Genomic DNA, 14125 nt, shown 5'->3' with positions numbered 1-14125 from the left:
GTTCATCTTTAACTTCCAGTATCTGACAACTTATGGTTTTCCTAACATTTCACCCTAGACATTATAGGGTAGTACCTAACAGACCTGACCATATGCACTTGATTTTACACCTTTGTTTTTTAATTTAGAAACAGCTGCCTCTAGATGGGATTTATTGCAGCATGAAATACCTGATTCAGCAGGTGGAACATCACATTGTGCCATCCTCACATTCCTGAATTAATTTTGAAGTTTATAAAAGACACTGAGGAAATTCGGGGATGTGATGGTCCACAGGTTTATCCACCCTAAAGCATCACAACACTGCCTGGTATCAAAATGTGACTCAGAACCTGTGATCACCATCACATCCAGCATCAGTGTGGTCAGTTTTACATACCAAGAAGCAGTCAGGTTCACTCAGAGAGCTTATAACTTGTTTGCTTTTTATTTAATTCATGCAGAATTCATTGTATTTCAGAGGATTTTTTACTAGTTAAATAAATTTATTTGACTTCATAGAAGATAACTGCCATATATTTTTTAGAAGTTCCTTTCTATGTTAATGACATTCACATCACCACCACAGCCTTGCCAACCTGTCTCAGTCTTATTTCCCTGTCACCCAAGTGCTGTGGGCTATTAATATATAAATAGATTATTCCTTACTTCTTTTCTTCCTTCCTTTCTTTCCTTTTATTTTTGTAATTATCTGACCATTTTCCCTGGAGGTGAACACAGGCCCCTGTGCTTCCCCTGCAGAAAATGAACTTCATTAAGCTTGTGCTGTGTGTACCTATGGAAGCCCCTGGAACAGACCACCCTTATGAGGCAATCTCTCATCAAGAAAGTTCTGTCAGCAGGATCTCCAGATCCCATTAGCAAACCTCTCTGGAGCAGGGCACTTAAATAACCAGCTCTGGACATGCCTGTCTGTGAAAGCTTTCCAAAGGGCACAGTCCACTGAAAGCACTTCCCTGCTCTGCCCAGAGAGCTGCCCTAACCAGGGCTGTGCTGCAAAATGTCCTGGGTGAGCTTGGCAAAAGGGGTGTTCTGAGGAGAATACTTTCTGAGCTGCTGTGTTTTGAAGTTTGCTTAGAGACTTACTCAGCTGTATTGCCCCAGTTCCCTCCTGGATTTACTGCCCTGCAAATGCAAGGAGTGCCTGCACAAAGCCCTGAGGCTGCTGATCACCCCAGGTCCAAACCCTGTGAGCAAGCTGGGCTCGTTCCTGGGGGCTTCTCGTGCCGTGGTTCAGCCGTGCAGGATCTCGGGGCTGCTTGTGCTGTGGGGCTTTCCCCAGCTCACCCCCTGCCTCCTCCAAGCCCTGTTTGAGTCTGTCCTGGCATGAAGAGCTGCTCTGAAGTGGCTGTGCTGTACATGCAGGGTCTCCTGAAGCTCAGGAGTGGCAGCAGAGCACCAGACTTCTCCCAGGCTGAGCAGTGGGTGATGAAAGCACACAATATACAGGCTGCCATAAGCAAGTGCCTGAAGAACGGGCTGAGGAGGTAGAAGAGAGGAGTCAGATGTGCAGCAGGCTGAGCAGTGCACTTTGCTTTTGTCAATAAGAAAGGTTTGTGGCACTCTGAATGCATCTTTTTAATTTTCTGAGCGTGCTTTTGGTTTGTCCAAACTAAATCAGGGAACTGGGTGGGTCAGGCTGGGTGGTCATTCTCAGAAGGAAGAGGCAGTTGTGTTCAAGCTCTTCCCCTGACCTGAATTCCTTCTTGAGGAACAAACCGGTTTCTTAGCTGAAAAGTAAATGTCAAAAGATACTAGAATTAAATTATTTCTTATTTCCACCTATCAAAGAAAATTAGGTGAGAGGGATTAAGTGGATAAATGTATCAAGTAAACCAGCAGTGAAAACAATATACTCCCTTTCTACAACTGTAAACAATTACTACTGTGTGATTTGGAAACTGTCAATTAGCCCTAACCACAGTGAATCAGAGCTGCTTTCTGGGGTAATGAAAACAGAGCATCTCCCCGTCACATCAGTATGGATTGCATTAACCTTAATGACTCCTGTAAGGCTAAACCTTGTCTTGCCAGGCAGATTGAACATTGTGCCTTGTAAGCTTTGCCTTTAACTTATCTTTGTAAAACTTCCATTGATTCTACTCTAATTTAAACTAGAAGTACAGAAATTGTCAGGTCTGAATAGACCACTGGTGCAATTAATTTGATTTTTTGTTGCTAACTGTAACCAGTGATGGATGGACTCAGGGAAAAGAAGAATGATTCATTCCCTGTCCCCTCCCCCTTCTCTTTCCACTTATACCCTTTCCCTAATTTGTTTAATTAAGTGTGATTTGATTTCTTTACCCCCAGTTGATGACAAGTTTGTGTACTGAAATGGAAATATTAACAGCTCTTGTACCTTCAAGCTCGCTAGTATTACTAGAGATATTATGCTTGCTAGTGTAAATGTCAAATCCCAGTTTGGAAATAATTTTTCTGTATCTCCTTTATTAAATAGATTATTCCAGGAAGTTTCCAAATCCATTGCCAGGAGCCTTCTTTTTCAAATCGTTGAACGCTTCCTTTCAGTGGGAGAAAAGGTAAATAGGACCATGTTATTCCATGAGCAGCACCCTCTGCCACATCTGTTTCATTATGAATCTCTGGCTAAAGTTTATTTAGTGAATTTGATAGAAGTTCCTCTTGGACTTATCCCAGTGTAACAAAATCTAACCCCCTTCCCTCCAGTTAAAGGGAATCTCTCTCTCTTCATGTTGCACTTAGATAAAATTTCTAACTCTTCATGGGAAGGAAGATGTAACTGGATCTCTCAGCTAGAATAATGTCTTCTTGGTCTAATGGTTGGTACGGTTTTATTGAGTAGCTTCTCCAAAATATCTATTGACTAAAGTTCCCAACCTATGGCGTAATAAAGTGATTTTTCTATGGGCAGTTGCTCGGCACTTCAAAATTGGGCCCACTGGGGTTTCAGACTCAGGATTTGAAAATGAAGGTACCAGAACTTAATCACTTTTTGTATAAAAATATAATGTGGCTTCAATTTCTGATATATGGGAGTTTTCCTCGGCTCATGCCACGTTATGCTTTCCATTAACTTCATCTCTACCACACGTCAGAACAGTTTGTTAATACAGCAAAGCCACTTTTCTTGTCAACCTTATTGTTGCACAGGTTTTTGCCAAAGCTCTGTTGCTGGAGTTCAGAGAATAGATGTTATCAGCTTATTTGTTCCAGCATTAGCAAAAAAACCTGCTTAGGAATTAGGAAAAAGGCTCAGGAATATTTCATTACCAACAACTACAAATAGCACAACCTGCTACAGTGCAGATTGGAAGGATGGAGCTGTACTTGAATTAGAGAGGAAAAGAGTCCTTCAAGCTGTGAAGTTAACAGGGAATCTCTGAGTAAAGCATTTTCCTACTCAGCTGTGAAGCTGGAGCATTCTGCTGGCACTTTGCCACACAGCTTTGCAAACCCAGCTATGTTTGAGCAGTAGCACCACTGCAGGCAGTGTACTGTGATATTTTTAAGAATTCAAGGATAACTACTTTCCCTATCTTTATTCCTTGCATTGGTATGTGCAAAAGCTTCTCATTCAAGTTGGAAACTAAAAGATAAGCAAGTAAGAACGAAGCAGTGGGGAGGTTAACCTGACAATTCCCAGGGAAAATATTTAAAAGTTGAGCACCTTCAGTATCATGACAGAGCAGAGAAAAACCTCAAAGGTCACAGCCACCAGAGCTGCTCTGACATGGTGTTAATAGCAGGGCTTTGCAGTTCTCAAGTTTGATCCATGTATTCTTTTCCAGTCTCCCATATTATTTCATTTCTTTTCTTCTTTCCTTCAGCAGCAAATCAAACAGGACATATCTAAACTTCTAAAGGTTGCCAGATGTTTCTTTTATTAGGTTATTGGGAGGCAATAACTTTCAAAGGGCAGAAGAGTTTTGGCTGTTGGGTGAATTTAATCAAAACAGATGTGAGAGAGATTGAGAGGGGCTGTGTGAGGACAGGCCAACATCAGCTGTGCACTGGGAAACAGGAGAGCAGAACAACAGAACAGCATCAGGAGTCCCCTTCTGCAGGGACTGTCGTGGGCTTGGCTGTGTTCAGTACCTAAATGAGGTCAAAAACATGTGACAGGGAAGCTGTGTTATACATCTGACTAAAAGATGCTGCCCAGAGATTGTTTTTTGGCAGGCTAAAGGGGTTTGGAAGCTCGGTGCTTTCCCAAGATGCTGCAGTTCCAACCTGGTGGCCACAAGCCCAGGAGATCTCCTCGTGCTGCACCCAGGTACTGCTAATCCTGCATGGGCTGTTGCCCTATTTTCATTAGTTAAGCTGCTCCTCACTACAACAGAACTCACTAAATATCACAGTGGTCACAGTTCACTGAATATCACAGTTTGGTCAACTGCAGTTCATTTGAGCTCATATTTTTTATTAAAAATGCCTAACTGGTTACCTAAAATAACAAAATATTGTTCTCATTTCTGAGGGCTGAGACTGCTTAAGCAGAGGTTTGAATTATTTTTGAACACTGTGTAACAGACTTTTGTGTAGAGAGTTTTGTGTCATATGCTGTGATTTATTAGTCTCCCAAGCTATGCAAAATTGTTCTGTGATATTCAGTAACCATAAAATATATGATGAAATGTAACTACCCCAAATTTCTTCAATTTCTTTTGTGTATAAGTGTATTGCCATTATTAAAATGTTTATGTGGCTCTAGGACATGTATTTGCAAGACACAAACTGCTTCAGTAGTACCTAGAGTCCCTTAACCTTGGCTGGACTTGACTCTAGGTGCTTCTGTAACACAAAACTAAAATCAGATCAAGCCCTAACTTCAGTAACTGAATTTTAGTAGCCAAATTTTATGAAGGAAACAAATTTCAGTTACACCTGTGCATTTATAAAAGAGGAATTTTCAGTTGTTAAATATGTGTTCATAGGCAAGCTTGTGCACTCAACCAGGGAGAAAAGAGAATCAATATCACCCCTGAGCAGCAGCTCAAATTTCAAATATTCACAGCTTGTAAAGTCAAACTTGTGAAGTTTAATTGACCAGGTTTAATTTGAGGACAGTGATCTTTATGCACTTCACAGGCAGAATGCAACCGAGTTATTAACTGGAAATTATTTATTTCACTTTAGAAATTAAGGGACAGTTGCAACGGGGCTGTGAATTTGCTAAAATCTGAACTTTAATTTGCTCATGAACACTGCATAATCCTCAACTGAAAAGGACCAGCAATTAGAAGCTTGTTTTCATGTCATTCCCTCCCACCACTGCTCTTCCAGCTGTTCTCAGAATGCCTAACCTGGCTGTCAATAAGCACATCCCTCCTGCTACAGCCACACAACACCGTAGCTGTAAAGGAGAAGATTAACAAGGGATCCATGATCCCTTTTGCTTGTGACTTTCAGGTTCAGAGCAGAATTAACCTGTGATTCGTGCCTCTGTTTCTCTGCTTAGACCAGTGAACTAAATGCCCATTTTTCTTCCTCGACTGCCAGTGAATATTTACTGCAGTTTTTCCTGTAGAGCCTGGTCCCTTTGGCAGAGCTGAGAGTTTGGCTCATCCAGTTCCTGTGTCATTTTTTTGTAACCTGTGGCAAAGCTTTGCTCCTCTGTGCTGTTGTTTAATATTTTGTGTCTCTGGAAATGCCAGGCAGGAATCAGGGTCTGGTGGGGAAAGTGTTTCTGGGGAAATGGGACAATCTTCAACTCCCCAAATATTGTGAGTATTGTGCTCAGGGACATAAAAGCTCAGTGAAATGAGTGTTGAGAGGAAGAAAGGTAAAAATAAAGTGAACAGAATTTAGAAGATAAGTGACATTTCAGTTCTCAAGTTTATAAACTTAAATTCTGTCTTAATTCTGAAATTGTATATTGTTTAGGAATATTAGTGTTGGGAGAAATAAAGTCATTTGGAGGAGTCTGTTGTGACTTAGGGATCCCATATGAAATATTTTGGTATTTCAGGCATGTAATCAATCTACCCTTCCTCTTGGTGTCCAGATTTACCACTTCTGTAAGCCTGGGAAATTAATCCTCAGTCAGGGTCCTTTCAGTAGCCAACACGCCAGGCCACCTCTGGCTGGGTTTGCTAAGGCAGCTGAGTTGGAGAGGCCATCCAGTCACAGAGCTGTCATGTTTGCAGACCTGGCATCCTAAATTACACAATGTCTGTACTCTTAAGCTGCAGATCTCAGGCAACTGCTGAGACTGACACCCTGTAAGGCATCTGTGAACTAGCTGGTGAGCCCAAAGTACAAAAAAAGCACAAAATGGAACCAATTCTGATCAGTCTTCACCTCATGCCCAGGTACAGGTACAGTTAATATAAAAATACATACTGGCTAGAGAACAGATACAGAGTGCAGTGACACTTACTGCCTGAAAAAATGTGACATCCAGACTCCAGGATTTGGATTTTACAGGCAGGCAGTGGTGGCAGAGCTCTTTCCTCTTCAAAGATAAAAATGAAAACTGAGCACGTAGCAATTTCTTTCTGCAGGTCTACCTTAGTGCTTTGTTTTGATCTTTAGGATTTAAGTGGGTAACAATGCTTGTGCCCATTAAAAAGGGGAACTCAGGAGTCCCTAATTAGGAGTTATGATGCATGGGTTCCCCTGCCAAGGACTTGGCATCCCTGTCACTAGTGTTCAGCTCTTCCACCTGATGAATGTTAAGAAGCTCTTAATATTAGGGATCTTATTTGTTGTGTTTCAGTGGCAGTGCCCCAGGGTTGTGGGGTGGGAGTGCTGAGCACAGCTGCCTGCTCTGGGCTGACCCTCGAGCTGGCTCACTGTGTGTGCCTGTTCAGCCCTGCTCAGACAGCCTGGGCTCAGCATTTTGGTCTGTATCACCTCTCTGTTAAATGCCCTTTTATGTCAGATTGCCTACAGGTGCAAGCCAAGCAACTGCTGCAAATTAGAAGGAATTGTTTGTGCTTTGCCCTATTTTAAAGCCCCTTTGTCACTTAACTGTACACCGTCACTTTTGGCATTTAAACAATAGGGTCTGGGGGCTTTTTGCTTTGCTCCAGCTTGTTTGAAGGGTTGTCAGTGTTTGTTCCCTGTTGAAATTCTTATCCAGACTGTACAGCTCATGTTCCTTTGGTGTCAGCCATCCTGAGAAGCTAACATGTCCATTTTCAGGTCTGCCTCTAATCCTGAGGGGCAGCCTTTGGCCAGGCTGACCTGATCTATGTGACTTTATTAAAAACCTTAGGTAGCACAGCCCACTCAAACCAACACACCTGGTGAGTCTGAGCAGGAGCACAACACAAGCCTCAAGAGCAGTAGTTAAACAAAAGCTAGTGATCTACAGAGAACTCATCTGAAGGAAATAATGTTTGCTTTTTTTTTGGTATTTTATGGGATGAGCCTCCCTGGTTGGCAGTTCTTTACAGCCTTATGCTGTACATTGAATGGGAGTCCTCCAGCAGCTTCTAGACATTTCTTCCACAAGAAAATTGACTGGCAGGGGCGTATTTTTTGCCTGTCACTCCAGCTGAGATGACTCCGTTGACTTCCGTAGTTCACTGACTGAGAAACCATCAAAAAGCAAACTTATCTGAGTATTGAGATTATTAGCAGTGTGAAGGGAGACAAAACAAGGCAGATTTCTGTCCTTTTTGTACAGCTCACCAGGGAACATTTCTTCCCATCCATTCCTTGTTTTTTTCTTCTGGAGTGGACAAGGTTGTCTTCCTTGACACTGGCCTTGCCTTCCAGCAAGTATCCTACCCCCTGATCACAGCAGAAGAGATGCTGTGCTCTGACATCTGTTCAGCCTGAGCTGGACTCAGTGGCCACAACCAAACTGTGATTACACCAATATCCTTTTTGCCCTTGCTGTTGAGAAATGCTGAGTGATGTGCGCTCAGTGGTGGCAACGGCATTCATACATGTGTTTCATTGTGCTCCAGTACCTCAGTTTCCATGGCTACCACAGAAATTGCAGGTTTGCTATACAAATTGGTAGGAGAGATTCAGAACACCAGCCCATATGCTGCAGCTTCCTGAACCTCAGTCTGCTCTCCTGGGCTCGGACGTGCTTCTCTCTGTCAGGGGCTGTAATGCTGGTCTCCAGCAGGTACTGCAGGTCTTTGGCACTGCCAGGTTGTTCTGGGGAAATTTGGTGCACACACCAGCCTGTCCCCTTTTGGGTTGTTAGGTTTTTGGGCAAGGAAGATGATCTGCATTTTGCCATACAGCCGAAGGGCCTGGGGGACGTTTCCTCCCTGGTGGTTGGTTATTCTGCCATTCCCCAGGTGTAAAGCAACTGAGTAAAGGCATATTTTAGCAGTGACCGTGGAGCTTTATGTAGAAAGGCTGCAGGTAGAACATAAAACCAGACAGAATAGGTAAAACAAAGCCCATCCTGGCCAACACCTGTCAGGAATTGGAGACTGACAGCAGGGTCCATGGGGGAAGAAGCATTGGAAACACTCTCCCTGTGCCCAAGTAGCTGCAGCTCTGCTTCCCTGACTCAGATGGTATCTGTGTCTTTATTTGCTTAGTGAATTTTTTTCTATTAATTTGCCTAGTTGTGTTTGAACTCATATCCAATTTAGCCTCTGCAACAGCTTCACAGCTGAACTGTGCTCTGAGTGACGAAAGCTCCTGCAGTCATATCTTTCCCAGCATTAGCAGTCCTAGTTCATTTAGTCATTTAGCAACCAGAAGCCATTCCATAACTGTGATTAGTGCCCATCTTCATGTCCTCTCCACTCCTGGTAAATCATTTCTGTGAGGGATGGTGACCAGAACAGCTCATGGTTGTCAAGATGCAGGTGCGTTATGGATGTCCTTGTTCCATTCCTAGGATATCCCAATATCTGGATTGCTCCTGAGCACTGAACCGGCACTGTCTGTCAGGATAGAAATATTTCTATCTTCACAGGGAGTTATGGAGGCAAAGCCCATCAGTCTGTGTGCTGACACAGCTGTCTGTTTTAGGACTCTGTTAAACTCCTTCCTTGGGATCATCCCATCCCCTGACATACCTCCTTCAATGGGGTTAAGAATAGGGCCATTTTTGAAGGCTAGACCAGACTTTGGACTTGTGAGGCAGAAGTTTTGATTCACACTCAGTCTGAGGTTCCTTTCCATGAGTGATTTGTATCAGCCTGACCTTTCTTGAAGGCCTTGTCTTTCACCAACTCTCTGGGGTGAGCAGGACTCTGGGCCATTATTCTGCAGCAGAAATGAATTACCTGCCTGTCACAGGGTGTTTCTAGTGGGCACTTCTGCACTGTGGACTACTTTGGTAGTCCCCCAGCTCTGCCATCCCATAATACTTTGCCTACCCAATTACTGCACAGAGGGGAGATCCTCAAGCCAGAAATGCCACCCTCTACCATGATACAGCCCAGCCTGAATTGAAGGCAATGTCGACCATCATTTATTTGAAGTGAAAGATATCCTGAAGGGGACAGTTCTGGTGCTCTTATAAAATTGTCCTGTTGTCACTAGTCATGTAAGATTGCACAGAGTGGTAATTACAGACTTGTTCTATCACAGCCTCTGATGTAATGTGGTCACAAAGGGCACTCAGACCAAGTTCCTTGCAGTGTGTGCACTGCCTGGCTCATTCAACCAACCAAAAAGGGTGTTTATCTGGTGATAATCAGAATGTGTTATTACATTTGAGTCTGCTATTGCAGTTATAAATAGCTTTCCCAAGGTTTATAAAATAGCTATTTTTCAATAACATTTTTCATCATACCACCTTGTGAAAAAGATTTCATGAGGATTTTTAAAAGGTCTGTTAGCAACGTACCAATTTAGTTAAGCATTGTAGTTGAACTCAAATCATGAATAAAATATGAAATAGATTAAGAAAGATGAATGGAGTGTTGAAAGAAGATCCAAAATCTGTTTTGGCTAATGCTCCCAGCATTAATTTTCTAGAACTGCCTTCTTCACACACTACTAACTGAAACTGCTTCATCCATTCAAATATCTACAGTCACAGAAAAGTTTCTTCTACATTTTAATTTTTTACCTACTTGAACTTGAAGGAAGTGACCATATAGGATGGCTTTTAAGATACATAATTCTAGCATCTATGAATTTAACTCTGCCCTGTGAAGTCACACAGCACATGTTTAAGATGGTTGAAGATTGTGTGGCCAGATTAGAATAAGTTACATTAGGGATGTGGGAGTTTGAATGTTTTCTTCTTTTCATGGTAGGTCTAAGTACAAGTGTCTTTGCAGTATTTAATATTTGAACTCTTCTTCTGAGAGAAATTCTGACTTGGTTCACTTGTATTATCCTATAAGTAATATAATTTCAGTTTCATTGTCAGAAATATTTTCTTTTGTCCCTTATGATAGTGTTCTTTAGGCTTTTACTTAATTTTGTGTATTCTGACTAAATCTATGGAAACAAAACAATACCATGGACTACTTATAGCAGTTTGACAACATATAGCATTGACCCTGCAAAGAAGCAAGGATACCCATTCTTTGTTTCCAAAGCTAAAGAGCATCACCAGATTTACTCACTACTGCTCCCTCCCCTAATAATGTATTTTGTGAATTTGTCCTCCAAGTTTAATGAAGGGCAGTGTGAGCAATCTGGAAAATCTGGCAACATTGCTTATTGTAAAAAGCCTATTTACATATATTAAAGATGCCTGGCTCCAAAGTCCAACAGCCAGACCTCCCTGAACATCCCAGCAGCACTGAAGCTCTCAGGTACCCACACAGCACTCAACATGCCTTTGCTGTTTGGTGAGGTTAATTTATGCAGCTGAGTCAGCTAAAAATCACTGCAAGGGAAACACATCCAGATGTTTACTGCAAAACACTGAGTTCTTTGGACAGGGACATTTTCCAGCACTGCAGAAAATTATAAAGCATTGAGTCAGAAAAACACCTGTTTACTACAATGAATCTGTCTCTGGCCTGTACAAATGTCAGGTGAACAGCATAAAGACAGGGCAAGCATATCCTCAAAATGATGCCACTCAAAATACTCTCCCAATCTTCAGTCATCTGCAGCATAATTCCTAAGCCAGGGACTGTGCCTGTTTTGAAGACCCTTTCTTCCTTTCTTCTGTCCAGTATGTTTTGAATCCCTGTACACTGGCATTTACAGCCTCCTGTGATAAGGAGGCTCAGTGATGGCAAGGATCTTCTTCCAGCTTCTCCTGGTTGTCTGCCTGAAGCATTAGCTCTAGGAGAGGGGTCACACAGTGCTGTTTGAAACAAGTCAGCCACCTTTGAAAAACAGTGTGACTGTTCAGGTAGGGCTGGACAGAGTACAGTACATAAGAACATTCAGAGTAGTTTTAAAATCCAGGCATGCTTCAACTTATTATGCTGTGGGACAGACCCACTGCTGTATGCAAAATCCTTTTTGGACTCTTGTAGTTTCTCCTGAAGTTGTCACTCTTCATGGCAACCCCTACCCACACTACTCTTGCATGTTGATCCCTGTTATAATTTATCGGTGTTACATCTGCCCCACTCTGTGCTCTGATTAAATTAGAATCCCATTAACCACAGTTGGCTGTCAGACAAAGGAAATGTCTGATCTTATTTTCAGTATAAGACATGCCCTCTGCTCTCCTGCACATCAGAAAATTTCCAAGGAGTGAGAAGGCAGCAGTTTTGATAGGATTTCTACATTTCTCCAAGGATTTGTTGAAAATGTGGCAGCTCAGTAGCTGAATATTAGATTATTAAGTTGCACAGTGGGATGTATTGTGTTTAAAGTACTTCCTGAAGAGCTGTCCACTCCCCAGAGCAATCCTTCACAGAGCAGGCAGCAGCCACTCTCCAGTGATGGCACAGCAGCAGGACCTGGAGAAAGCCACCCCTTCGATCCATTGGAACGATCACACCAAAGGACACTGTGTCCTCTTTCAGGAGAAATGGCAAACCCAGTCTGGCATTCCTTTGAGAAGTACTGACAGGACCTGAATTTAAGGTGCTCTGTGGTTTTTTTTCTTTTTGTTGAAAAAGCAGGATATCAGTAGAGCATTTGTCTCAGTGACCATGAGCTGAATATTCCCATCAGCATTTCTGACAAAGGCCATGAGACTTGCCACAGTGCTGAAGGGATTCCTCGTGCATGTCACCCTTACCTATGTATCTGGTTATGTTCCTGTGGGGATTACAAGTCCTTATGTCATTTTGAGTGCAATAAAATTTGTTGTTTCAGCAACCAGGTCTAGTGGAAGTTGTCTCTGCCCATGGCAGCGGGATCAGGACTAGATGATCTTTAAGGTCCCTTCTAACCCAGGCCATTCTGTGAGTCCTGTTGAGGATATTTGGCAAATCATCAAAATCTCTTCTTACTTGCTACTGTGTTAATATTTGATATTTTCTTTTCCTGCTACAATCTTCCCTTGAAATCAGGTTGCTTAACAGCTTAAACTCTTTAAAACAGTGTGTACCCATTTTGTTTTCTTGGATCACTTTATGCCTTCTGCTAAGCAGTAGTAAAAGAGAACTAAAATACGAGATTTTATTTTTTTTTAATATGTTCTCTCCTTAATTGTGCATCCTTCAGATTGGGCTCAGCTAATCTCTGGACTTCAGAGTCAAATATTACGGCATTTATCTCTAAGACTCATTTGTACTACACAACACTCACTTGGGAAAATCCCCAAACCAAACCCTTTTTGTACCAGGTGCGTTCATTTTCTGCTATCAAAGAAAAAAAAGCCTTGTGACCACTAAGCAGCTGCAACCTTTTCTATAGATCCTATGTATCTGATATTAGCTGAATTGCACTTTCTAGAAACAGAAAGAAATCCCTCCTCTAAAGCAGGTGTCTGCAATGCCTGTAAATGTCAGTCAGCCCTTGCAGATCAAAAATTAATTGTGCACCCACCACAAGAAAGTGAGCAGGTTTGAAGCACTTATAATACTGTGCTCTGTCAGCACAATAGGTTTTCACCTCAGGAAATTTAGCTTCAAATGCCGTGCAACCTACCTGGCTGACCACTCTGGAGCATGTATGCAATAGACACAAAAAGTTAATAAAAATACATCAGGCACCCCCCACTGACAGCTATTTAATTACCACTCATTTGCTGCTCACACAGAGGAACAGCGTGTTGTCCTCTTGGGTGCTTCATTAGTACCATCCAATTTTGGCTGTGTCAAGGTTTATTCTGTGGTCATTCCTTTAAGAACAGAAAAATCAAATATAATAAAACCACAACCTGTAGCCTTGTAACTGTCAGGGTTACCTGAGCAACTATTGCTCTGCTGAAATCAGACCTTCCAGCCTGATTTTCACATGTTTATAGCTTCTTTTGTTGTTTCAAACTATTTTGATGATAAGAAGGGATTTTCAAAAAAAACCAAAAAAATTAGGTTGTGTTGTTCTTGAACAGAGCATTATGCCCAGAGCTTTGAGCTGCTCTGTCACCACAGACCTGCAGGGGATTCTAGTCATGCTCAAAGGATTAATCCCTCTCCTTTCATCCCCTGCACGGCTCACCAATTGCTGTGGTCCTTCAGTCAACCCAAAGGTTAGTGAGCATCAAGGAGCATTACAGAAATGCAGTGTTTGCAGCTGATTTGAGATGGGAGAGCATCAGCTGTGATGCTGTGCCTCCTTCTCTTCCCTTGATTTAGGGCTCCATTCTGGGCAGTGGAGCTTAAATAACCAGATCCCATTCTGTGCTCAGAAGGAATGAGATTAAAGTGAGGGACTCCTTTAAAAAAAAAATCCTTGTTGGAGCATCTAGTAGATTCTTGGGCTTCTTCTGCCATCACATTTTTGGTTTTCCTTGCTCAGCATGGTAATTGCAATAGCTCCTGGATTTATATACTGGAAAGGGATTAGCACATGCACATCACTGTCTTTCAGCAGGTGCACTTTATGTTTATCTTCCTCCTGCTGCTGGTCCCATCTATTGATTTCCAGCTGCTGCCTCTTTAGTTAAGCCTCGCTGCAGAGACAGATTTAGTCAAACAAAAGGTCCACACCTGATCCTTGGGAATGGCTCAAGGTCCTTTAAATCTTTTCCAGAATCAGGACTGTGCCTTTGTGCTGGAGCCACAATCATCTCCTCACTTCTTCCACCTGGCCAGCCTTGTTGATCACGTCATGGTCACTTAGTAAGGATGGTGGCTTGGAGCAAACTGGGATGCATCTGTTCTGAGCTGCCTGTTTGGAC

This window comes from Myiozetetes cayanensis, unplaced genomic scaffold, assembly GCF_022539395.1.
Source record: "Myiozetetes cayanensis isolate MyiCay16 unplaced genomic scaffold, myiCay2020 scf18, whole genome shotgun sequence".
Taxonomy (NCBI): Eukaryota; Metazoa; Chordata; class Aves; order Passeriformes; family Tyrannidae; genus Myiozetetes; species Myiozetetes cayanensis.
Note: the sequence above shows the minus strand (reverse complement) of the source record.